Here is a 27,414-nt window from a genome sequence, read left to right as displayed (position 1 = left end):
GTCCAGTCCAGCAGGCCCCACTCCAGTGCGCACCCGTCCGGTGCGTTCCAGTTCCGAGTGTTCCGGTGTACAACTCCAGTCCGGAGTTCCGGTCCAGTCTTTTCTCCTTTCTACCTGGAGGGTGATTTTGCCTTAAGGACTCACAAACCCCGCGCTCCCGGGGAAGAAGCCTGAAGGTATGCAAAGGACCTCGAGAGCGCGTCCCGCGTGGGCGGCGCGACAGAATACAAAGGCCATGAGTTCGGCGAGATCATCAGTCCAGGTGGGCTTCATGCCCATAAGTCCGTGCCCTATGGACAAACCGAAAAGAAATCCTAAGTACTTTTTTTTTGATTCCAGGGACAGCTTAGTTTCTCTTTTTGATCCCTATATAAAGCTGTGGGAATACCGAGAGGAACTTTTGTTGAATCCAGCATTTAAGGCTACTCCTGAAGCAGCAGTGGAAAGAAAGCGTGTCTACCGGAGTCCGGTCCGTTATAACCCAGTTTCGGACATGGATTCGGCTATCACGCTCCGTGAGTACCGCCTCAGACTTCGGGAAGACCCTGCTCTGTGGGATACTCCGGAGTCTGAGATCGAAAGAAGACGCCGGAGACGTTCTCCGCCCGGGTCTTTTCGCCCACCTCAGCCGAGTAGCCGGCCGTACCATGGTGGGGTAGCTCTTCGTCGGGATCCTAGTCCACCGATGCTGAGTCCAGTTCAAGGAGGGGTTCCGGTGAAGCCTTGGAAACCTTTCCGAGCGAAGCCTCTAGCCAAGCCGCTGAGGTCGGGCCGAGGGAAGCGTCAGACCAAGCCCCGGACCCCAGTTCAAGTAGCGCGGCCTCCTAAGCGCTTGAGTCCAGTCCAGGGAATGCTTCATACTGAACCTCCTATTCCAGTCCAAGTAACGAGGAGGCTTAAGTCTCCGAGACCAGTCCGAGGAAGGCCTTCAATGGAGCCCCAGATTCTTATGCAAGTGGCCCTTCGGGTCGAGCCTCCAGTCCTCCTTCAAATGGCACGCCCTTTGAAGTTTCCGAGTCCCGTCCGAGGGAAGCTGTCGATGGAGCCTCAGATTCCTGTGCAAGTGGCCCTTCGGGTCGAGCCTCCAGTCCTCCTTCAAATGGCACGCCCTTTGAAGTGTCCGAGTCCCGTCCGAGGGAAGCTGTCGATGGAGCCTCAGACTCCTGTGCAAGTGGCGCTTCGGGTCGAGCCTCCAGTCCTCCTTCAAATGGCACGCCCTTTGAAGTTTCCGAGTCCAGTCCGAGGGAAGCCTTCGATGGAGCCTCAGATTCCTGTGCAAGTGGCGCTTCGGGTCAAGCCTCCGGTTCTTGTTCAAGTGACCCGTCCAGTCAAGCCACTGAGTCCAGTTCGAGGGGCGCTCCAGATCGAGCCGCCGATCCCTGCCCTAAGGGTGTGTTCGGCCAAGCCTCAGTTAAAGTTCCGTCCCTGCCAGGAGGCAGAGGGCGTCTCGAGTTGCAAGTCCAGTCAAGATGCTGAGTCTGGACCGAGTTGCAAGTCCAGGCAAGATGCTGAGCCTGGATCGAGTTGCAAGTCCAGTCAAGATGCTGAGTCTGGACCGAGTTGCAAGTCCAGGCAAGATGCGGAGCCTGGATCGAGTTGCAAATCCAGTGGAGATGCTGAGTCTGGATCGAGTTGCAAGTCCAGTCAAGATGCTGAGTCTGGACCGAGTTGCAAGTCCAGTCAAGATGCGGAGTTTGCATCAAGTTGCAAGTCCAGTCAAGATGCTGAATCTGCACCGAGTGCAGAGATCAGCCACGATATTGAGTCTGCTATTGAGGAAGAGACGATGTTCCCAAAGGACTGTGATAGACCTTGTGTTGATTCAGCCTGGGAGACGATCTCCGAAGCAATAGCTGAGAAAAGGTGTGTTCAACGGCTTGGAGCCCGGAGAAACCCATTTTCTGCATTTCAGCCTGCTAGCATGCTCTGGGGATACCAGGGCCGTCTCCTCTTGAACCCTGCTCGGCAGAGGCCGCCCGAAGCTAAGGTTAGAGAGACGTCCCAGTCCGGCCAGAGAGGTGCGTCCAGCCCTGCAGCTGAAACTCTTCCAAGTTCCAGTTCTAACCAAGGTGCTAAGCCTGTTCCGAGTTCTAGTTCCAGCCAGGAGGCTGAGTCCGTGTCTAGTTCCAGGTCCGACCAAGATGTTGAGGTCGCCCTAAGTTCCAGTGTCCGTCAGGAGGTTGACTTTCTGTTGAGTTCCCGTTCCAGTCAGGCTCCTGAATCCAGTTCCAGTCAAGGGGTTGAGGCCAACCCAGGTGCTAGGTCCAGATCCATTTCTGTTCAGCCTCAGCCCAGCTTCTGATGTCAGCTGGGGTAGTGACTCCAGCCCTGTTCCTGTCATTTCATGGATTTGCCAAGGGGTTCAGGACATTGGGGGTTCCCTCAGGGGAGGGTTACTTTTGAATTGTGTTCCTCTTGATGTATCCATGTTCCTGAGGTTGCCCCATGGTGACTCGAAGGAGCTTCCTGGCCACAAGTTCTACTTTTGTCTGCCAGTTTTGATCTTCCTTGTGGCTTCCAGCCCAGTGAATTATGTCTGGCTTTTGAGACCTATCAGGAAGTTTCATCATAGTTACCCCTGGATACCCGACCGTCTCCGGGAGACCGAGAAGGGGTTCTTGAGGAGGGGATACTGTCCCATTTGTGGCCATGCCACCCTTCAGACTTACCCTGTTTCTGGGAGTCAGTGTCTGTGCTGGCTTCTGCTTGTCTCTGTGTCTGTGTCTGTCTTAGGTTCTCTCTGGCTCTGTGTGCTGATTGCCCTACTGAACCTCACCTGTGTGGGCTATGCCTCTTCCAAGATGGCTGCCGCCTCTTCGTCTCTGCCAGTATCCAAGATGGCTCCCGCTGTTACTTTCTATGGGAAGCCTGCTCTGAGTGTCAAGCCTCTGTTTGGTTGCAAGGTGATTGCTGCACCTGTGGCTCTGGTGTTGATGGGCTTTATTAGTCACCTGAAGACTACAGTCCTGGCCTTTGTATCTCATCTAATGACATCTCATCTAAAGGTCCTGGTGTATAGAGTGCTCTGTACCCGGTGTCAGTGTTTGCTCTGTGTGAGTTTCTATGTTTGTTTGACTAGCTAGCTTAGGCACCGTGTAGCTTATAGCCTGTGTATAGCTTTGCTAGTGTTTTATGTTTGTTTGACTAGCTAGCTTAGGCACCGTGTAGCTTATAGCCTGTGTATAGCTTTGCTAGTGTTTTATGTTTGTTCAGACTAGTTAGCTTAGGCACCGTGTGGCTTGTTGCCTGTGCATAGCTTTACTAGTTCTATGTGTTTGTTTCCAAGGTATGACTAGTTAGCTTAGGCACCGTCTGGCTTGTTGCCTGTGCCTAGCTCTTCTAGTTCTCTGTGTTTGTTTCCAAGGTATGACTAGTTAGCTAAGGCACCGTCTGGCTTGTTGCCTGTGCATAGCTCTACTAGTTCTCTATGTTTGTTTCCAAGGTAGGACTAGTTAGCTTAGGCACCGTCTGGCTGGTTGCCTGTGCCTAGCTCCACTAGTTCTCTATGTTTGTTTCCAAGGTATGACTAGTTAGCTTAGGCACCGTCTGGCTTGTTGCCTGTGCATAGCTCTGCTAGTTCACTATGTTTGTTCCTCGTGTCAGCTAGCCGTCCTGCTAAGCTATTTCCAAGACTATGTTTGTTCCTCGTGTCAGCTAGCCGTCCTGCTAAGCTATTTCCAAGACTATGTTTGTTCCTCGTGTCAGCTAGCCGTCCTGCTAGCTATTTCCTAGTCTGTGTTTGTTCCTAGTGTTAGACTAGCCGCCCTTGCTAGTCGCTATCCCAAGACTGTGTTTGTTCTTAGTGTAGACTAGCCAGCTTAGGCCCCTCTGGCTTGTAGCCTGTGTTAAGCCTTGCTAGTCTCCTGTGTTTGGGTCCAGGGCATGACTTGTTAGCTTGGGCACAGCTTACTTGTTAGCTGGTGTATAGCCTTCCAAGTCTCTTGAGTTTGCTCTGTGTATGTTCCTGTGTATGACTGGGTTGCCCGGGTACAGCGTCTCTATGAGCCTGGGTCCAGCTTACTTGTCATTGTGTTGATTCCTGCTGACTGCCAGAACCCGGATAGTTCCTGATTGTCTGCCTTGCCTTCGCCTAGGTGCCAGGGGGCACTCCTGGATCTTCATTCCTGCTGTTCCTGTAAGTGCTACCGGCTGCAAGAACCTGAGGGCTCAACCCGAGGGGGAAGGCAGTCAAGTGTAGGTGAAGCCTAGGTCCAGGGTGTTCCAGTTCCGTGGGTTCCGCTCCAGTGTGTTCCAGTCCAGCGGGTTTCACTCCTGTATGTTCCAGTCCAGTGGGGCCACTCCAGTGTGTCCAGTCCAGCAGGCCCCACTCCAGTGCGCACCCGTCCGGTGCGTTCCAGTTCCGAGTGTTCCGGTGTACAACTCCAGGCCGGAGTTCCAGTCCAGTCTTTTCTCCTTTCTACCTGGAGGGTGATTTTGCCTTAAGGACTCACAAACCCCGCGCTCCCGGGGAAGAAGCCTGAAGGTATGCAAAGGACCTCGAGAGCGCGTCCCGCGTGGGTGGCGCGACACGAAAGGTACGAGAGGATCGTTTAGCATTTCCGGGTGGAAGGTCCATGAGATCTAGCATGTAGGTCGGGGCATCTCCATGAATGATTTTATGAACAATCGTGCATATCTTGAACGTGATGCGTTCTTTCAGTGGGAGCCAGTGTAGGTTCTTTATTAGGGGTTTTGCACTTTCATATTTTGTTTTTCCGAATATGAGTCTGGCTGCAGTGTTCTGGGCTGTTTGGAGTTTCTTGATGATCTGTTCTTCACAACCAGCGTAGAGTGAGTTGCAGTAGTCTAGGTGGCTTATTACTAGGGATTGTATCAGGTTTCGAAAGATGGCCCTTGGGAAAAAAGGTTTTACTCTTAAGTTTCCACATGGAGTGGAACATCTTCTTCGTTGTATTCTTCACGTGGTTTTCGAGTGTGAGGTTCCGGTCAATGGTGACTCCCAGGATTTTCAGATTGTTTGAGATAGGGAGGGAGAAGTTAGGGGTGGTTATGGTGGTGAATTTATTTGTATTGTGTTGTGATGTGAGTATAAGACATTGTGTTTTTTCTGCATTGAGTTTTAGCTGGAATGCATCCGCCTAGGAATGCATGATTTGGAAGCTTTGGTTGATTTTGTTGGTGATTTCCTTTAGTTGGGGAGAGATGACCCTTATTTGTCTTTACATTTCTATTTTGTGGGAGTTCATGTGTTATCTGGTTGGTACTGGCTGACTGAATTCTCATTCTCATCCACGGGGATTTGGGGGGAAGGGGTGGGGATTGTGTTCAGTGTTGCTACTGTGGCTTCTTTCTTTTTATTTTATCATTTATACATATTCATAAAAAGATTGAAGACTTATCATTGTATTTCAGCTTGTTGGAGCCTTTTGGACACTGTTGTTTGCTTAACAGTTATATTGTGCCTGAATTCTCAATAAAAGTCTTCTAAAAATGTTAAAAGCCTCTGCTTCTACTATCCATACTTTTAGAACTGGTCTTGGATATAGCGTTAGTTCACTGGAGGATGTCTCTCTCTGGTATAACTCTGCCTTCCCCACGGTTCTCCTGCGGTCTCTACGTGAGGAGTGGATGGGAAAGGGTATATGGTTGTTATCTCACCTATTTCTTACTGGTACTCTGTTATCTCCGGATGCTGTATCAACATTATATGATCTCTCCTTAATAGATCCACATGGGTGGAGAGACATAGCTCAATGTATTTTGTCTTTTCAGGTCTGTAACTCTCTTTTGACTACTCCTTCTGATTTTGTCTCCTTCAGACATAGCATTGCTACAGGTAAAAGGAAGGCATCTCTTTTGTATAACAAACTTCAAGATTCTTATGTGGATGCTGTTGCTCCCTTGCGGCTGTCTTGGGAAGCGGATTTGAGTTTTGACACAACTGACTTTGATTGGTATACCTTTTGGGTTAATTCCCTGCGGCCTACTAAATCAGCGGCGATATCCCAATCCTCTTATTTTATATTCCACAGAGCCTACTGGACCCCTGCTAGAGTGACTAGGATCACTAAAAGTGTTACTTATAAATGTTGGTCGTGTCAAGGCCCTGATGGGTCACTAGCACATATGGTTTTCTTCTGTAAGAATGTTAGAGCATACTGGCGATTTATTTGGGCAAAAATGTGTCTTGTTTTTCATCTGCCAATGACCACAGCAATCTCTTATGAAATAGTGATTTTAAGAGCCTCTTCTCCTTCTATCACTATTTTGGAATCGGATAAGAAATTGTTCAACATCCTATTAGCTGTTGCCTTGCATTTAATTGTCTCCAATTGGAAAAATAATGTACATTTAAATTACAATGAATGGTGGAGCTATGTATGTGTGATCAGAAAGTGTGAAATGATTTTGGCTCGCAAACATCATAGAGTTAAGTCAGTATTAAAGACCTGGGCCCGCTTGGATTTATTATGTCAAGATTCTCCTGTCACTACCTAATCTTGTATATTTCTGCTGGTATCTAGAGTTGGAACGCTGATAATACTCTGATCTTTTATTGTATATGCCATGGATTGTTGTTATTGTTTGTTTTATTGTCTGTTTTATGTTTGACACAAAACTTCTAATAAAAATATGAAGCAAAAAAAAAAAAAACAAGAGAGATTACCCTGAATATACTGCAACTTGCAAATTTTAAGGGGACACTCACCTTCCTGGCTGGAGGTGGCAACCAGCTCTCCCAATAGCTAGAGGCAGCCGAAGGGTTAAATCCAGCAAAGATTGGCATGATAATGCCTTTTTCCCTGAGTAAAGAGCCTCTCCCATATCATGCCTCTATTCTCCATGCATATACAAGAGCTATTCAAATCAATTATGACAGTGGCTTTTGGGTTTTGATTGACAGAAGCACTCAACAAAGATTAATTTTTTTAAGGTTGCCACTGGCCCTAGCCAACTATCTAGTGTCAATTTCTGTTTCTTAGGTTGTGCATCCGCCCTCCCGGTGCAGCAACCATCCTACAAAGAAGCAGATTTTGGGGTGTGGCAGAAGAAGCCACATCCATCTACAACAGTGGCACTAGATCTGATTCCACACACCTTTACTCCTGGCCTTCCAAGTCCATTTTTAGAGGCAAATAGAGGTCATTGTAAGGCAGCACTTGTAAATCCACATGTAGAAAACAAATAAACTAAACCAAGCTGATTCCTGAGAGCTTTTCTTGTCCTCGATTTAAGAAAGCTTAACTTTTACAACAGATCCAATTGACCTCTGATGCAGGCCTTGGTGCCGAAACACGGCCGTGTCGGGTCATTTGTAAGCTGTTGATATTAAAGACTTCCTGATATCCTCTTTGAGCTGTCCTCACTTTTTTGTCCATTGCTTTTGTTATACGTGAGGATTTTCCTCCTCCTTTTTGTAAAAAAAACACCGCCAGGACTTATGGGACCCAGTACAAGAAAGAAGCTACAGGCTAGGGATGGTGGGAAATGTCCAAGGAGAGGGAAAGTGCTTAGTGGGAATTGTCCCGGGGGGAATTGTCCTAGGTGGGAATTTTCTCGGGGGAATTGGTGAGTGGGAACTGTCTAGATGGGAACTCACCTGATATCTTGGCTGACATCAGTTACTTTGCAGGAGTACAAGAGAATCACTAAATCTATTTCTGGATTTTTCACTAGATAATGATGGGGCGGATTCCAGGAAAGGGGAAGCAGATGAGCCAGACACATCCGACAGTGAGGTTTGCTTTTCTTGGCTCTTTATTCTCATGATAGTGTTTGGCCTTAAAAGAATTTTGTCAGGACAGATAAAATGGAAATAGCTGACCTATCTTTGCAGTCCTACTACTGCAGCTGAAATATGCAAATTAAAGCAACAGAGAGAGCTTGTTAGGAGCTGTCTTGGCAAAATAAGGTTATCTTGCTTCAGTCTGCATCTTTATTCACACCAAGCAATGTAGAAATAAAACAATACAGCATTGAAATTAACATTGAAATTACCTTTATTCTCAGGATATACAGAAACATAGGGGCCCTTTTACTAAACTGCATTAGGCGCTAATGCATATCTAATGCAGCAAAAATGTCCTAACGCAGGACATGCTAAAGCTTCCTGCCCTAGTTTTGCCATGTGCATGTTCTAACCAGTTGGAAGTCCCTGAATCTCTCATCTTCTAGCGTGATGTATGTATATAAAGATGAGAGATTCAGGGACTTCCAACATGCAATGTTAGGGTCTCTCTGAGGCCAGTGTACAGAGCAGTGGGAAGGGAAAGGTGAGGGGCAAATTCACACCACTAACCTCTTCTTTTTTTCTCCACAGACTGGTCCTGAAACAGAGCAGAACCAGCAGGGGAAGGATCGGGAATATTTGTGCATTACAGCCAAAGCTCAGCATAGTAAAAGGAAAGGGGGACATAACCACTGGATAAAAGGTATAAACCAAGGCTGAGATAACACACCAGTGTGACTCAGTTGAAATTCTCACAGAAACCTATACATTCAACTGAAATTTGCTAGACAGCCATGTTTCTATTCATAAGAGGTGTGAAACTAAGAGTCAATGACCAAGTTGTGGGTGATACCTTTTTACTGGACTAACTTAGTGGCCCTTTTACTAAAGGATTTTAAGTCCTAATTGACTAAATTCTACAAATGATGCCTAAAAAATTGGCACTGAAAAAAGCATTAAGCGCTGTTCTATAAACGGTGCTCAAAGTTAGGCGCTGTTTATAGAATAGTGCTTAGCACCAGGAACCATGACTACTTTTAGGCGCAGCCATTCACACAAACAAAACCCAAGTGTAAATCAATGTGGATCCCTTGAATTCTATACAGTGGGGGAAATAAGTATTTGATCCCTTGCTGATTTTGTAAGTTTGCCCACTGACAAAGACATGAGCAGCCCATAATTGAAGGGTAGGTTATTGGTAACAGTGAGAGATAGCACATCACAAATTAAATCCGGAAAATCACATTGTGGAAAGTATATGAATTTATTTGCATTCTGCAGAGGGAAATAAGTATTTAATCCCTCTGGCAAACAAGACCTAATACTTGGTGGCAAAACCCTTGTTGGCAAGCACAGCGGTCAGACGTCTTCTGTAGTTGATGATGAGGTTTGCACACATGTCAGGAGGAATTTTGGTCCACTCCTCTTTGCAGATCATCTCTAAATCATTAAGAGTTCTGGGCTGTCGCTTGGCAACTCGCATCTTCAGCTCCCTCCATAAGTTTTCAATGGGATTAAGGTCTGGTGACTGGCTAGGCCACTCCATGACCCTAATGTGCTTCTTCCTGAGCCACTCCTTTGTTGCCTTGGCTGTATGTTTTGGGTCATTGTCGTGCTGGAAGACCCAGCCACGACCCATTTTTAAGGCCCTGGCGGAGGGAAGGAGGTTGTCACTCAGAATTGTACGGTACATGGCCCCATCCATTCTCCCATTGATGCGGTGAAGTAGTCCTGTGCCCTTAGCAGAGAAACACCCCCAAAACATAACATTTCCACCTCCATGCTTGACAGTGGGGACGGTGTTCTTTGGGTCATAGGCAGCATTTCTCTTCCTCCAAACACGGCGAGTTGAGTTCATGCCAAAGAGCTCAATTTTTGTCTCATCTGACCACAGCACCTTCTCCCAATCACTCTCGGCATCATCCAGGTGTTCACTGGCAAACTTCAGACGGGCCGTCACATGTGCCTTCCGGAGCAGGGGGACCTTGCGGGCACTGCAGGATTGCAATCCGTTATGTCGTAATGTGTTACCAATGGTTTTCGTGGTGACAGTGGTCCCAGCTGCCGTGAGATCATTGACAAGTTCCCCCCTTGTAGTTGTAGGCTGATTTCTAACCTTCCTCATGATCAAGGATACCCCACGAGGTGAGATTTTGCGTGGAGCCCCAGATCTTTGTCGATTGACAGTCATTTTGTACTTCTTCCATTTTCTTACTATGGCACCAACAGTTGTCTCCTTCTCGCCCAGCATCTTACTGATGGTTTTGTAGCCCATTCCAGCCTTGTGCAGGTGTATGATCTTGTCCCTGACATCCTTAGACAGCTCCTTGCTCTTGGCCATTTTGTAGAGGTTAGAGTCTGACTGATTCACCGAGTCTGTGGACAGGTGTCTTTCATACAGGTGACCATTGCCGACAGCTGTCTGTCATGCAGGTAACGAGTTGATTTGGAGCATCTACCTGGTCTGTAGGGGCCAGATCTCTTACTGGTTGGTGGGGGATCAAATACTTATTTCCCTCTGCAGAATGCAAATAAATTCATATACTTTCCACAATGTGATTTTCCGGATTTAATTTGTGATGTGCTATCTCTCACTGTTACCAATAACCTACCCTTCAATTATGGGCTGCTCATGTCTTTGTCAGTGGGCAAACTTACAAAATCAGCAAGGGATCAAATACTTATTTCCCCCACTGTAACACACAACAACCAGCCAAGTGATAATGACAATGAACTAGACCCCTCCCCCTCCCACACCCTCCCACCAAATCCTCCTACATCTCCTCCCCCCCTATTCTCTTACACCAAATCTCCTAACACAACTCACTCACCCCCTCCCTAACTCTCCCACCTACACTACCCCTTCTCTTGTGATAACTACTACTACTACTTAACATTTCAAATAACTACTTCTATCTTGCTACGTTAATACAACGTTGCTACAGATGTACAATTCTCTCTGTAACACACTGAAATCCTAACTACTATGTAAGCCACATTGAACCTGCCATGAGCGGGAAAGCGCGGGGTACAAATGTAATAAATAAATAAATAAATAACAATGTGTATTTTTATTTATTTATTTGTTACATTTGTATCCCACATTTTCCCACCTATCTGCAGGCTCAATGTGACTTACATAGTACCGTAAAGGTGTTCGCCAAGTCCGGTAGAGAAACAAATACATGGTGATGTTGTGGTCAATTAAGGTTTAGGCACAATGGGGATCGAAGAGAGGAGAGGTTACATAGTGTCCGTTACGAGCTTTGGTTTTGCTGTGTTGCAGAGTGTAGGCATTTATGTTGGGTCGGTAGGGTATGCCTTTTTGAACAGGTTGGTTTTTAGTGATTTCCTGAAGTTTAGATGGTCGTAGGTTGTTTTCACAGCTTTTGGCAGTGAGTTCCATAGTCGTGTGCTTCTATAGGAGAAGCTGGATGCGTAAGTTGCTTTGTATTTGAGTCCTTTGCAGTTTGGGTAGCGGAGACTTAGGTATGTTCGTGATGATCTGGTTGTGTTTCTGGTTGGTAGATCTATGAGGTCTGTCATGTAGCCTGGGACTTCGCCGTAGATAATTTTGTGGACCAGGGTGCAAATTTTGAAGGTAATACGTTCTTTGATTGGGAGCCAATGCAGTTTTTCTCAGAGGGGTTTGGCACTTTTGAATCGTGTTTTACCAAATATCAGCCTGGCTGCTGTGTTTTGAGCGGTCTGGAGTTTCTTTGTGAGTTATTTACATCCCGCATAGATTCCGTTGCAATAGTCTGCATGGCTTAGTATCATTGATTGTATTAGGTTACGGAATATTTCCCTCGGGAAGAAAGGTTTTATGCGTTTAAGTTTCCACATTGAGTGGAACATTTTCTTTGTTGTGGAGTTCACTTGGCTCTCAAGTGTAAGGTTGCAGTCGATTGTAACACCGAGTATTTTCAGGCTATCTGAGATAGGGAGGGTGTGGTCTGGGGTGTTTAAGGTCATGGGTTTGTACGTATTGTGTTGAGATGAGAGGATGAGACAGTGTGTTTTCTTAGTGTTCAGTTTCAGTTGAAATGAGTTTGCCCATGAGTCCATAGTGTTCAGACCGAGCTTGATTTCATTGGTGATTTCTGTCAGATCATGTCTGAAGGGAATGTATATTGTGACATCGTCTGCGTAGATGAATGGGTTGAGACCTTGATTGGATAAGGACTTAGCCAGTGGGATCATCATTATGTTGAAAAGTATTGGTGATAGTGGTGATCCTTGAGGTACTCCGCAGTCTGCTTTCCACGGTGGTGATATGTTTGAATTTGATTTCACTTGGTATGTTCTGGTGGTTAAAAAACCCTTGATCCAGCTGAGTATATTTCCACCAATCCCGATGTCGTCTAGGAGTCTTAGTAGTATATTGTGGTTTACCATGTATTTCCAAGTGATGGGACGTACACCCCATCACAGTGCATCACCTTACATTTGTCCACATTAAATTTCATCTGCCATTTGGATGCCCAGCCTTCCAATTTCTTAAGGTCTTCCTGCAATATTTCACTGTCTGCATGTGTTTTAACAACTTTGAATAGTTTTGTGTCATCTGCAAATTTAATCACCTCACTCGTCGATCCGATTTCCATATCATTTATAAATATGTTAAATAGCACTAGCCCCAGTACTGATGACTGTGGCACTCCACTGTTCACCCTCCTCCATTAAGAGAAATGGCCATTTAACCCTACCCTCTGTTTTCTGTCCAATAGCCAATTCCTAATCCACACCAGAACCTTGCCTCATATCCCATGACTTTTTAATTTTCTCACGAGTCTCTCATAAGGAACTTTATCAAAAGCTTTCTGAAAATCTAGATACACTACATCAACTGGCTCACCTTTATCCATGTGTTTATTCATGCCTTCAAAGAAATGAAGCAAATTGGTAAGGCAAGACTTCCCTTGGCTGGATCCATGCTGACCACGTCCCATTAAACTATGTTTGTCTATCCAGCATATTTTCGAAAGAGAAAGACGCCCATATTTCGACCCAAATCAGAAGATGGGCATCCATTTCCCATGGGCGCCCAAATCGGTATAATCGAAACCCGATTTTGGGCGTCCTCAACTGCAGTCCGTCACAGAGATGAACAAAGAACATGGGGGCGTGTCGGAGGCGTGGCGAAGGCGGGACTGGGGCGTGGTTATCGGCTGAGGAGAGATGGGCGTCTTTAGCTGATAATCGAAACAAGAAGGGCGTTTTTGATGAGAATTTGGTCCGCTTTATTTGGACCCTTTTTTTTTCAGGTCCAAGTCCTGAAAAAGTGCCCCAACTGACCAGATGACCACCGGAGGGAATTGGAGATGACCTCCCCGGACTCCCCCAGTGGTCACTAACCCCCTCCCACCAAAAAAACCCCACTTTAAAAACTTTTTTTCCAGCCTCTATGCCAGCTTCAAATGCCGTACCCACCTCCATGACAGCAGAATGTGTTCTATCCTCTGACAGCCTTTCCCTGGTTCTGATGTGGTTCTCGGGTGAATGTGACACCTTTTCTGTTAAGGGCACTGCAGAGTCACATCAGCAATGCATTATGGTGGGTGTAGGGTATTGGGCTCCGTGATTCCACTAGCTTGTGTTAAATGCTCACGATGTTGGTAGTTGGTAGGCTCTACTCCCATGGTGCTTTTCCCTCTGCTTACTGGGTCAGAGTGTACCCTGTTTTGTTTCCGGTAGTCCATGAGGTAGTGGCCATTTGTGTAAGACACTTTTAGATCCCTTTCATGTGTTAGCCACGTTACAGCACTTAGTTCTTACCTTGAATGTTGCTGAAAGAAGGCATTGTACACCATTCTGCCAGCTCGGACCTACTGCTAATCTCAGTACCAGCGACACTCGTTGCCAGTGGGGCACAACCTCTGATCTGCAGTTAACTGTCAGTAAAGGTGCTTATTCCAATAAAGGACATTTTCGGCGAGATTAGTCTTCAGGTGTGAACTGCTGTGCCAAGGTTATACACCAGCAACAAGTCCTGTCCCTGGAGCACTTTTAGTGGGTACTGCAGTGCACTTCAGGCAGGCAGACCCAGGCCCATCCCCCCCCCCCCACCCGTAACACTTGTGGTGGTAAATGGGAGGCCTCTAAAACCCACTGTACCCACATGTAGTTGCCCCCTTCACCCCTAACAGCTATGGTAGTGTTGTACATTTGTCCCTCCCACGACCAAATGGCTTGGATTGAGACGTTTCTGAGCTGGGCATTTTTAGTTTCCATTATCGCAAAAAAAAAAAAACGTCCATCTCAGAAGGGACCAAATCCATGGCATTTGGCCCGTCCAAACCGTATTTTCAAAACGAAAGATGGACGCCCATCTTTTCCGATAATACGGTCTGTCCCGCCTCTACATATACCCGTTTTCTGATATAGACGCCCATGTAGATGGGCGTTCGTGTTCAATTATGCCCCTCCACGTGTTCTGGAATTTTATTCTTTATAATAGTTTCCACTATTTTGCCCGGCACTGATGTCAGGCTTACCGGTCTGTAATTTCCTGGATCACCCCTAGATCCCTTTTTAAAAATCGACGTCACATTGGCCACCCTCCAATCTTCAGGTACTACGGACAAAATTGCTAACTCCCTTCCTCCCCAAAAAAAAAAGGTAAATCACTTCTCAAAGTAATCTGTTACTCCACCATCACTCCATGTCTGCCTTAAGCATGTTTAAACCTCATCATGGTTTTGAATGCTGTACTGCTGGGGTCAACAAGGATTGCAGCAGTGGTCAAAATGGAGATACTGCATAAAATTCAGCAGTTGCAGCAAGTAGATTGCTGGGCATCCCTGAGGAGGAGAGAATAAACTTTTCTTCTCAAGTCTTTCAAGTACCTTCCCGTAGTGACCCCATTGTGTAATATCTATACTGAATCTCAGCAAGGCAACACTAAAATTGAAGTATGCTTGGGAAGAAATGGAAGAATAAACACTGGCCGCACATCGCCCAGGATAAAAAGGTGCCTATCTGTAGTTTATACACTAGGGCTAGAGATGGTGGTAGCATAGTACAGACACTGCAGATAAAGGTTCTTTTGGACTTCTTCATAGACCAACTGATAAACCACATAAGTGAATAAAAGAGTTTAAAAGGATTAACTACAGTTAAGTGGATTTCTGCAGATAAAGAGCATAGAATGTACTGCTACCTTTAGAAGGGAATAGAAATATTTCCCATCATTTTGGGTACCACAGGCTTGACTGCAAGGAATTTCCAAGCATTATGCACATTACAGCCTACAAACTCCAAAGGGAAGTTCTCTTTGGCATGATGCAAGTTCTACGATTAGTGTTAGCAGTAAATTTGAAAGACTGAGATCATATCCACATACACTGGCTGAGGAGTAAGGTTCTTTACAGTCAAGGTATGTACAAAACCAACTAACTCATTTGGAGATATTGCCCCTTAGGTATATAAAAATTTGTATTGAATTTAATTAAATTATCTCTGCTGGCAGTTCTTCAAAGGTATCTACCGCCCTCTCAGTGAAGAAGCCTATCAAATATTTGAAAGTTTCTACTTTCTTTCATATTCCCTTTCCCTTGCTTCCTCTAACAAGGACATTGTCAATGTCTAAAGCCTTTCTTGGTAGGGCTGGTGTTGCAGGCCTTGTGCCATTTTAGTAACTCTTCTCTGATTTGCATCCACCCTCTCGATGTCCGTATGAAATTCTAACAGGAAAATGTAGACAAGTGCAATTCCTCCTGGATCTATAGATTTATTTCTCTCTTAGCACAAAGCAGTCTGGGGCAGGGACGGACTGACAGTGATTTGGGCCCCCGGGGCAGTAAATGTCGACGCCCCCCCCGGCTGTTGCTCACCGGCCTCCCCACTACTGCACTGCACTCGCCCCCTCCCACACACTACAGCCCCCCCTACCGCCACGCTGCCATCACCCCCTCCCACACACCACAGTCCCCAGAGCCTCAGTGGGCCCTTCCCAGTCCTACCTTGAAGGGCCCTGGTAGTCTAGTGGCTTCTTCAGGGACAGGAAAGAACCCCACTCTTTCCTGCCCACTACTGGTATTCTGCCTGGCCCCCAAGAGCCTCTGGTCCTTGGGCACTGCCCAGTTGCCCGAATGGTAAGTCCGCCCCTGGTTTGCGGCCATTTTTCAGTTGATTAAAAACAGAACTAGAAATTACAGAATGCTTTTGTGATGGAATTTTTTAAAAAAAATCAAAGCCATGCAAATATTCTTCGTGGTACACAGGCCTTTCCTTACGTATCTAAAATCTCTCTACCTTTCTCGTTGCTGTAATGTGGGCATCATTGGTTATGTTCAGGTTGAAAAGACAATAATATTGAAAAGAGATAGGAACCGCCATGTACCCAGAATCAGGGTGTTTACAACTAGCATAGGAATTTCATGTTCAATAAATATTTGTTGAAGCTGATACACTTGAGTTTTGGTTGCCTGTGATAAGGCACACTCCACTGCCTGGTGGTTTTGGCTAATGGTTTGCTGGATGAACTTGGAAAGCATAGGGCTTAAACAGAGATTTTTAACAGCTAAGCTGATAAGTGAGTATTTGAATGTTTGTTTAGGCAATGCTCACAGGTACAGATTGGCAGGAGGTGCTCAATACTCAAAGGCTGCTTGAGATTAGAAGACTGTTCTCATGTAAATTGTGTTTGATCACGGAGTAGCAATGGGCTGGGTTGCACAGGTATTTCCTACAGGTGAAAAAGTTGAGACTCCTGGTTGATAAGGCCAGATAGACAAAGCAATGAGGTGAGCTCTGTCCCCCTCTTTTGTCCTAATTTTGCACATAATAAAAAACATTTCACTGAAGAACTCAGGTGACTAATTATAGCTGGTTGAAACGGTCATTTCAGGCTTTAAGGAAGTGAATTATTTCACAAGTAGAAGTTTCTCCCACTTGTATTATCAACTGTTTGCCAAACTTTGATGCCTGATGTAATAAATTAGTCTTTTCCTGAAAAATAAAACTGAAATGCATCCATTGTTCCCAGTTTTATCCTAGTTATAGCTGAAGGGGAAGTTTCATACTGAAGGTTTTTGATCATATAAGACTCAGTTCAGTCAAAGCTTTTATGGATCTGATTCAGACAGAAATACTCTGCTGTACTGGGTGAATTCTATGACCTATATCAACCAATCATAAATGCATTTTTAATGAGTATGAAGAGGCTTTACCCTCTAGCACACTGTCTCAGCCAGTTCTCATCAGAGATTAAGTTTACATACAATTTTCTCTTTTTTTTCTTCCATTTCCTCCCCAAAAAGCATCACAACAAACCTTCTGTATATAGCAGAATGCAGCTTCCACACAGAGGTCTTCCCAACACTGCTCCATAACTAACTACTAGGTGTCAATGCAAGAGCAAGCATTCACCTTAGTCTTTTGTCAGGGTGCCATGAGTGCTACCACTGCCATAGGTCATGAATCAAGAGTCAGTACTGCTTAGAGATGTGTCTAGCTACATGCTGCCGATGTTAGCTGTTTTATCATTGCATTGCGATCTGTTTGGAGTCGATCTGTCCGTTGTTTTTGTTTTAATTATGTGTGTGATACTGTGATACACCCAGAGTTGTAGGATAGTGTGGAATATAAATTTTTTAAAATCTTTTTATTGAAAATATTTTTTCATAAAAGTTTATAATGGATCCTAAGGAGCTTAGCTGAGATTGGGTGGCAGAGCTGGTGGCGGGAGGCGGGGATAGTGCTGGGCAGACTTATACGGTCTGTGCCAGAGCCGGTGGTGGGAGGCGGGGCTGGTGGTTGGGAGGCAGGGATAGTGCTGGGCAGACTTATATGGTCTGTTCCCTGAAAAGGACAGGTACAAATCAAGGTAAGGTATACACAAAAAGTAGCACTTATGAGTTTATCTTGTAGGGCAGACTGGATGGACCATGCAGGTCTTTTTCTGCCGTCATTTACTATGTTACTAATTTAACCATATAACAGAACAAAAAGAAAAAGCATCCATTATAGCTGGTGTGAAAATACACTTTCCGCTTATTTAAAGTCCAGAAGATCTAAAAGACAATAATAAAGGTATCAATAAAGGTGATCATTGTAAAGTTATAGTAGCCTGAGTCCAGGTGCTGATATTAGCACAATAGGAGTCTAATGGTGCCCAAGTTTTTAATGAAGATTGAAGCGTATGTTGCTTGAGAGCCAGAGCAGCTTCACACTTTCTTATTACACACAGGTGGCTCCACCATTCCATAAATAAATAATGTAACCCAGATCTCCTAAGATCATCAAGTCAGAGCTTAACTTGAAGTTTGTTTGACTCACCCAGTATGAGTTTGGTTGTTACAAACTCTTTCCTTTTTATAGGAAGAGGAAATAAGAAAGTGAAAGCCATACAGACTCCAATAGAAGGCACTGTGGGAAATGAGAAAGAAGCAAATAACAGTGAACCCTGCAGTGAAGATACCCTTGGCGAGACATAAGAGAAAGTGAGGACTATGCTCCACCCCTATGGCCTAGTCATATCTTAAACAGGGGAAGACCTGTGACAAGGAAATGATGGATATACATTTGATGAGTCACCTTCTAAGCCTGTGCTAATGTGAATTATATTCTGGTTTAGTAGGTACTTCCCTGTCCCTGGACAGCTTACAGTCTAAGTTTTCACCTGAGGCAATGGAGGGTGAAGTGACTCGCAAGGTCACAAGGAGAGAACCTGAGCCCTGGCTTCTCTAGTTCTCAGACAACCACATAAAATGCCAGGGTACTCCTTCACTTCTATAAACTGAGTCCATCAGTCTCCAAAAGAAAAATGTTCCAATATGTGTAAATCAGCACATGCAGTGTCTACCTGTGTTTATGTATACAGGCCTTAGCTTCTGAATTCAGAAGATTTAATGACTCTTAATTGCTAAAAATCTTAAGTCCTGGCAAAATGCAGAATGGAGATTCTGAAAATTCTGGACCAAAATGGTCAGATCCGAATGCAGCACTGGCACCTGAAGTTACATTTCCATACAAAACTGAGTAGCTAATTTTAGGAAAGAGAATAATTTTATAATAATCATAATAAAAGAATCATTTCTGTCATTGCATTTCAGTCTGTGGAAGGCTGCATGGAACGTACTCAAGATGTACTCTGTGCTAGAGACTGAGAATGCTGAGGACTATATTTAAAACAATACTCTAGCACTGCCAGTTTTTATTTTGTCTTAAAATCAGTTACCTTTTCAAAGAAAATTACACTTGCAAATTCATAACCAGATTGTGATAAAACGCTTGAATTGATTGTCTTAGATGTTTTCAACTCTAGGCTCTTTCTGCCACCTTGTGGAGAAAAGCAGATGTACAAAATAAATTCATGCAAGGCTTCCAGACCTGTCTTGAGCACCCCCCACCCCCACCCCAAGCCTGTGGAGATATCAGGATATCCTCAACAAATGCATATGAAATAATTCTGTATGCATTGCATACATTTATGTCATGCATATTCTTTGTAAAAGACCTGAAAGCCCAACTGGCTCTGGGATCCCCAGGACAAGTTAGGGAAGCCTTGGCGATAATAACCCCAAATGAGTGAGGTTCATATGTGTCCATATTTGTCTTTGTAGAGGAGATGATCATAATATGGTTTTAATCTTATAAGAAGCGGTTAAATATGATAAAATGTATATGTGTTTGTATAAAATAAATAAATCTAGAAGAATAATGTATAGTTTCTTAGTAAAATAAAAGAAATGGGAAAAAAATGTCATTCAGAAAGGTATGTATTAGGGGAAAAGGTGAGCAGTAATTAAGGCTGTACCAAATATTCCTATTCAGTTCAATTTGGCCCCAAATACATTATTTGTATTCAACTGAATAGTGATTTAAAATCAAATACAAATAATCCAGAGCTCTACTGTGCTAAATCCTACTGAAATAAACACTGGATCTCTGATTTCATGTTGCTTCTTTTATTATTTATTTATTAGGATTTATTTACCACCTTTTTGAAGGAATTCACTCAAGGCGGTGTACCTTTTTTTTATGTTAAAGCTCATTGCCCATTATTTATATTCAGTATTTGTATTCAGCTGAATAATATTTTTCATTATTCTTATTCTGCTATTCAGTACAGCACCAGTGGTAATATCTAATAGCTAGATTAATGGTAACAGATTTTTCACATATGCATTGTTGAAACACCAAAGGCATCATGATAGGAGGAAGCCAGTCTCTGGTCAAGTCACTCCCTCCATTTATTCATTTATTTGTATTGAATTGTACTTGCTAAATGCATAGGCATAGTTTGACTATTTCATTTGGGGGGGAGGGGTAAGGGATAGAGAGTTAAGATTGGTGGTAGGAAGAGAATTTTCTCCCCCTCCCCCTCAAATAGGCATTGATTAGCCTATTCTCTTCCTTCCATTTCTTTTATTTTCATCTTTTTCGTGTGTTTCTCTATTCCCCTATACTCTTCCATTAGTCCCTTCCTCATTTTTCCACATATAATCTTCCTCCCCTCCTCTCCATAATTCCATTCACCTCTTTCCCTCATCTCTTCCTCCAGCCTCCCTCCTTGCTTCTCTCCTCAGGTGCATAAAAAGAGGCATGACCAGCAGGAAAAAGGAGGTGATAGTGCAGTTGTATAAGTCTCTGGTGAGGCCCCATTTGGAGTACTGCGTGCAGTTCTGGAGACCGCACCTATGGAAAGATATAAACAGGATGGAGTCGGTCCAGAGGGCGGCTACAAAATTAGTAAGCGGTCTTGAACGTAAAAATTATAGGGACAGGCTTATGAACCTCAACATGTATACGATGGAAGAGAGGAGGGAGAGAGGAGACATGATAGAGACGTTTATATATCTCAAGGGCATTTATGTACAGGAAGAGAGCCTTTTTCAAATGAAGGAGAGCTCTGGAATGAGGGGGCATATGACAAAGTTAAGAGGGAATAGGCTTAGGAGTAATCTAAGGTAGCACTATTTCACAGAAAGGGTGGTGGAGGCGTGGAATGGCCTCCCGGTGGAGGTTGTGGAGTTGAGGACTGTTCCAGAATTTTAAAAGGCATGAGATAAGCATGTGGGATCACTTAGGAACAGGAAGAATTAAGGGTTACAGAGGATGGGCAGACTGGATGGGTTATATGGCCTTTATCTGTCGTCATGTTTCTATCCTCTTCCTCTTTCTTTGTTTCTTCTTCTGGCCCTTCCCATATTGTTTCACACCACCCTTCTCAACAATTCTGTCCTCCCTCATCTCCTTCCTTCCCCCTTCTTTGCCCTGCCTTTCCTCTTGCTTTTTTCCATCTCTTCCCTCCACTTCCTATCCCTTCTTTTTCTCTTTCCTTCACATTCCTCATCCTTTCCCCTCATATCTCTTCTGTATCTCACCTTTCTCCTCCCTAGTACAAACTCCTATCTCTCTTCTTTCTCTTCCTCCTTCTGGCAAACTCTCTCACCTTCCTCCTCTCCAGTACACACTCCTCTCTCTCTCTCTCTCTCTCTCTCTCTCTCTCTCTCTCTCTCTCTCTCTCTCTCTCTCTGGGGCAGCATAACATCTTTTTACTTGGAAGGGCCAAACAAACCAAACTGTCTCTGCCCCCTTGCTCTCCCCCCCCCCCCCCGGTGCGGATGCTGTATGGGACAAAAAGATTGGTAGGGCCATGATCTCTGTGGCCCACCCCATTCTGCTGCCAATGCTCTCCATCCCTTCCCTTCTCCCAGCACACTCTTCTTCTCTCTCCACCTGCATAAGTAACACAAAAGCCTCCAAATGGACACTAAAGATCATACTGTACCAGAACTAAATCCAAGATCTCCAAATGCACCAGTCCCACCTATGATAAATCAGCAGTGCACCTCCAGTTTGGGGAAAAAGGATACGCCAGGCTGCTGCAGATTCCTACACACAACCTACATGTTAACAGAATCCCTCACCTCAGTTACACAAAGAAACCCAGACCATCACATAGTAAAAACAACACACTGCAAATTAGAAACAAATATGTAGACATAAAATTAAATGGAAACCCCAGTGAAATACTGAAAAAAGAAAAAGAGAAAAGCATTTTTCTCCTGTGAAGAACAAAATACAAGTAATGCACATTTTCAAAAGTGACATTTTTCATTCTCTAAAAATTGAAAACTACCCCCCCCCCCCCTGTTTACAAAGCCACACAGCAATGCCAACAAGGTCCATTCAAAATAAATGATTATCACACCAGCAGCCACTAGCGCAGCTTTATAAATGGTGTGTGTGTGGGGGGGGGGGGGGGAATAATTTGTTCCTTTGTCTGATCATTTTGTTTTTCCAGTTGGGTTGGTCCTGGTCTATCTTTAGCACTTCCTCTTCTTTTTGTTTAAGTCCTGTTCTAGGATCTCACAACCATTTTCTGTTTCTTCACTCCTCCCATCTTTTTCACTTCATCTCTGACACTGATCCTTCTGTTTAAGCTTTTTTCTCTATTTCTCTGATCTGCCTTTTTATGTTTTAGCTAGATTTTATTCCTCCTTTCTCCTTTCCAGCCCTGTGTCTCTACATCATATGCTTACTTCTCTGGTTCTCCCATTTCCCAGTGTCTCTCATTCCCATTTTTCAGCCACCTTCCAGTTCCCTGTTTTTACCCTCTGTAGTCATACCCTAATCAACCTTATTTACCTCTGCCTATTGTAACCAGTATAAGAAAAAAATTATTTTTTTATTACCTGGCCCTTGGGGGGGGGGGGGCTCCAGGAGGTTGTGGGCATGTCCGGGCGGGTCTGTCGTGGGATCATGTATCTGGCGCGAAACGCACATTTCCGGACCGCCCCTGATGAAGAGGGAAGCCGGGGATGGAGAATGGAAGAGCCCCAGGCTCCCTGAGGCATGCTGGATGCTGGGGAATACTGAAAATGGGTCCATCGCGTTGTGGTGTGCACTGTCATCAGTGATGTCAGCAGCGCATGCGCAATGCCCCGTTTCTGTCCGATGGCTCCGGTGTTAAAACGGACCATTGGGGACCACTGTGCCACCAATTAAATATTGAAAATAAGGGGGGTTTGTTGTGACCCATAGAAGGGTCTAATTATAAAAATATTAATATCGCTGAAATTGAGGGTTACATGCAATTGCGCATGCATGAGGCACGTGCTTGTGGTGCATTTTTAATTAATTTTGCCCTGGAGACTGCTAGGAAGTGCAGGGGGTGTTTGGAAGTGTCCTTGGTTGCCATGGTGATCCAAAATGGCACGAATTTCGGCGCAGTACAGTAAAAGGAGACCTGCACTGACACCTGGAAATTTTAAAAGAATTAAAATACATTTTTAAAGTGTTTGCATGAGTTTTAATGGTGGAATTCAGGTTCTGGGAGCCTATACTTGCTTGCTGTGGGGTTAGTTATGTTTAGATTTTATGCAAATTAGTCCGATTCTATGATGTTCCAGTTTGGCTATTTGGGGGTCAATTTTAATGGAATGTTTTATAGAATAAACGTTAGGGTATTGCTCTGACCTGTGCTATGTAATTAAAATCCAAAAACGAAAGTTTTATATACTGTTTTTAACTAAAAATGCAAAATAGAATGTCAGTATGGAAATCTGTTCTCAAATGGAGATTCCTGATTGGCTGCACTGCTCTAGTAAGGGTCCAAGAAAGCAAAGGGGCAGACGGTCTGCAAAATCCAAGACGGAAAATTAACAAAGCAGATCTTGATGAAAAAATTTAATTTATTAATAGATATATTAAAAACTAGCTCTACCCGGCCACGCAATGCTGTGGCTCAGTCTGGTTAAATGGAAAAGAAAGAAAAGAGGAAGCGCACATTTCTAATATGTTTAATTTCACAATGCTTGTGGGTATACAATATTTTTTTGTTGTTCCATTGTGTGTGCAGAGATAGAGATTGTCTGGTTTGCCGACTGTAGAACATGCAACATATAATTGTCCATGTGAGAAGCAATCCGTGTGTAGATGTAAACGGGTGAATTCTAAAGATTGGCCCTGAGCTTTGTTGATGGTGATTGCAAACGCCAATCGAATTGGGAATTGCAATCTGTTAAATTGAAATGGCATATCTGTTGGAATCATAGGAATGCGAGGAATGAGGACATGTTCACCTTTGAAAGGTCCTGTCAAGATTGCTGCTTGTACAACATTGCTCATTAATTTTTTTACTGCAAGCCGCGTGCGGTTGCAAAGCTTTGGCTGGTTGATATTTCGCAACCTGATAATTGGCACATCGATTTTCAATTGCAGTACGTGCGGTGGCATGCCTGGCAGATCGAGTGAATTGAAAAAGTCTGTTGGATAATTAAGCGCTTCATCTGCTTCCAGAACAGTGTTGACGGACTTGTTTGTGAGTGGCTCGCTTTGAATGTTAGACTGAATAATATTGTTGTTTGTAGACGTCTTTGTTCTTAGCCGCAAGAATCGCTCGTTCACTCAGCGAATCATGATTCTTATAATTGGTTTGAATATTGGGAAATACTTTTTCAACCAATTGTTCTTTTGAGGTCACTAAATTGCAGAAGTTATGAGGCAATGAAATTCGTCCTCAGGTCAGATCAACCGGCACCTTTCCGTTCTCAATTTTCAGCAATTGATGTGAGAATATCTGAGCTGATTGATCGTTTTGCAGCTGCACACGCATATTTGTAGTTAAGTTTAACGTCTTTACATGTTGCCACAAAGTAGAGTATTTTAGGCAAGCATTTATTTCATCCGCTGGTGTCGATCGAGGAACTACGGGTAATGTTTACCTGAAATCTCCTGCAAGCAATATTAATGTGTTCCCAAATGGTCTGATGTTTCCACGCAAATCTTGCAATGATAGATCAAGAGCCTCGAGCGATGTTTTTCGCTGTGCTGTTTCCTCGGCACGTATTTGAACCATTCTTTGTCTGTTTCGCTCATTCGCTGATGCCCGTTCTTCCTCAGTTTGATTTGCAATTGTAGGTATATAAAAACACGTGCGTATTGGAATGCAACATTGTGTCGAAATTTCAAAGCAATCGGTGAAGAACTTTCGGAGATTTAAGCCACTCTCAGCCTGTCGCGTTGATTCTGTTGAGAATGAAGCAGATCTGAAGCTGCAGAACGCAATCGCCATGCTCACAACCATGCACCGTCAAGTCTGGCTGCACATCGCTCTGCTGCTTCCTCGGCACGTATTTGAGCCATTCTTTGTGTGTTTCGCTCGTTCGCTGATGGCCATTCTTCCTCATTTTGATTTGCAATTACTACTCGCACTGCTTCTGCTCCGCGAGTACGACAGCTGTGACATCTATATAATAAGTATATAAAAACATGTGCGTAATTTCAAAGCAATCGGTGAAGAACTTTCGGAGATTTAAGCCACTCTCAGCCTGTCGCGTTGATTCTGTTGAGAATGAAGCAGATCTGAAGCTGCAGAACGCAATCGCCGTGCTCGCAACCGTGCATCATCAGGTCTGGCTGCACATCGCTCTGCTGCTTCCTCGGCACATATTTGAGCCATTCTTTGTCTGTTTCGCTCATTCGGTGATGGCCGTTGTTCCTCAGTTTGATTTGCAATTACTCGTCGCACTGCTTTCGCTCCGCGGGTACGACAGCTGTGACATCTATATAATAGTAGATACATAAAAACATGCGTGTATTCGAATGCAACGTTGTGTCCAAATTTGAAAGCAATCGGTGATGAACTTTCGGAGATTTAAGATTTTGAACAAACGAACATTTACATTTTTATTTATATAGATTATATACAGTACAGCCCAACACAGGCCATGTTTCGCCCAGCAGGGCTGCTTCAGGGGCTACACAATGATCCTCTACTGTCAAAATATGGTAGATTTGATGAAACCAAATGTACTGAAGACCGCAGTTGCAAATGCACATCAGAAGAACCCTCTCAACTCATTAAAAATAAAATGTTTTGAATAACAAAATATCAACATTTATCAGAGTGAAACAGTGAAGAAACAATAGGTCTAACTCATTTTCCCCTCATTGTACACTAAACCTGAGGCTCCTTGCTGCTGACAAAGACTCTAATTTGGTTTTAGCACCAGGAAGAAATCATCCATTGAAGAAAAGCAATGCCAAAGAAAGGAGTCTTTTGTCTGACTGTTTGGTGGTTGGTTTCTATTTCTAAAAGTCCAACCAGGTGATTAACATATTTCAGAGTTCATCCTTCTACCTATGCCAAGGTTAAAGTGGTTTCAGGAAGCTGGTAGCTCTGCAGCCTTTATTTTGCAAACAGACTGAAAAGGATAGACTTTTACAAGGCTGAAACCTGTTCTTGGGCTTGGAGTAACACCATTTAGACTAGGAACGGTGACACCTGCAAACCTGTTCTGATTTACCTCTGTGTTGCAGAGCAATAGGTCTGTGCCTGGCATTGTTGACAACAGCCTGCAGGTATGGCCAGAGGACTAGAAACTTACAAAGCTGCATCTGCCCAGGCTATGTGCATGACTTTAGGTAGTCACATTGGCAATTTCCTCATCTGTAAATGGGTGAATACTGATACTGTAAGAGAATCCTGCCTTCATGTCTCTTCTTTCCTTTGAAAATTGTCAGGCTAGCAAGATAATAGAAAGTTACTATCCAGCGCAGTGTGCATGTATGTCCCTGTGGGGCTATGAGTACAGGTTACAGATCTCCAAACCATTTTTACATTTATTACTCTTTTTTCCAAATCGAAGCTCAAAGCGAGTTACATTCAGATACATAAGGGTAAAGTGACTTGACAAAGTCACAAAAAGTGTCAGTGGGAGGAGTAGGATTAGAACCCTGGCTTCCCTAACTCAGCTATTCTTGTATTTACTGTAATGTATCTCAGTTTCCTGCTCCGGAAATAGTTGCAAAATAAGAGATGAACAAATTAAAGGTTGATCATGGAATTGGTCATGATGAGCAGAGGTTTTCAGCTCAGTCCTCAGGACACACCTAACCAGTCAGGTTTTCAGGCTACCCACAATGAATACACATGGGAAAGATTTGCATAGAATGGAGATAGTGCATGCAAATTTTTCTCATGCATATTCATTGTGGGTAGCCTGAAAACCTGAGTAGCTAGGTGTGCCCTGAAGACTGGGCTGAGAGATCCTGGTTACAGGGCAGACTGACCGTTCAGGCAACCGGGCAGTGCCTGAGGGCCCAGAGGCTCTGCCCGGATGCCCGCTGTTCTCTCCATTCCCACACACTACCTTCCTGCCGCGGCCACCACTGCTGCTGCTGCTGTTACAGCAGTGGTGGCAAAAACAAATAAAGATCGCGTCGCAGATTCCTGTTCGCGGCTGCCAGTCCCGCCTTCCTCTAACAATTTCCTGTTCCGGGGCAGAGCCGGTCAGCTGCGAGCGGGAAGGGAACAACGGTGCAGCCCCGCGATCTTTTTTTTCTATTTTTGTCGCCACTGCTGAAACAGCAGCAGGGCAGCAGCAGTGGTGGCCGCAGCAGGGGGGTATTGGGTGGGAGTGGGGATAGCCTGGTCCTGGTGTACTAGTGGTAGTGGGGGTGTCTGGTGGGGGGGGTGGAGAGAAGGTTTGGATGTTGGGTAGGGCTGAAAAAAAGATTGTAAAACTGGATGGAAGGGGGAGGGTGTGATTGAGGGTAGGGTGGAAGAGTGGGGATATGGGGATTAGGTGGGGTGATAGTAGGGACATATAAATTGAGCAGGAATAAAGAGGACCCCAGGTACAGGGTGACTGGGTGATGGGGAAGGACAGACGATGGGTGATGGGGAAGGACAGATGATGGATGGAGAATGGACTGGGAAGGAGGAACAGATGCCGAATGGAAAGTCCATTTTCCAGACGTTTTTCTAT

The 27,414-nt window shown here is 44.5% G+C and overlaps 1 long non-coding RNA gene across 1 annotated transcript; it reads left to right on the top strand.

Annotated features, from left to right (window-relative positions):
* The first annotated feature begins 7,636 nt into the window (after positions 1-7,636).
* LOC115458646 lies at positions 7,637-19,443 on the top strand. The gene is made up of 3 exons (XR_003940128.1): positions 7,637-7,700; positions 8,282-8,393; positions 18,014-19,443. It is a non-coding gene; the product is annotated as an uncharacterized LOC115458646 (long non-coding RNA).
* The last annotated feature ends 7,971 nt before the right edge of the window (positions 19,444-27,414 follow it).

The sequence above is a fragment of the Microcaecilia unicolor genome, unplaced genomic scaffold (genome assembly GCF_901765095.1).
Source record: "Microcaecilia unicolor unplaced genomic scaffold, aMicUni1.1, whole genome shotgun sequence".
Classification (NCBI taxonomy): domain Eukaryota; kingdom Metazoa; phylum Chordata; class Amphibia; order Gymnophiona; family Siphonopidae; genus Microcaecilia; species Microcaecilia unicolor.
This window is presented reverse-complemented; position numbering and strand designations above follow the sequence as displayed.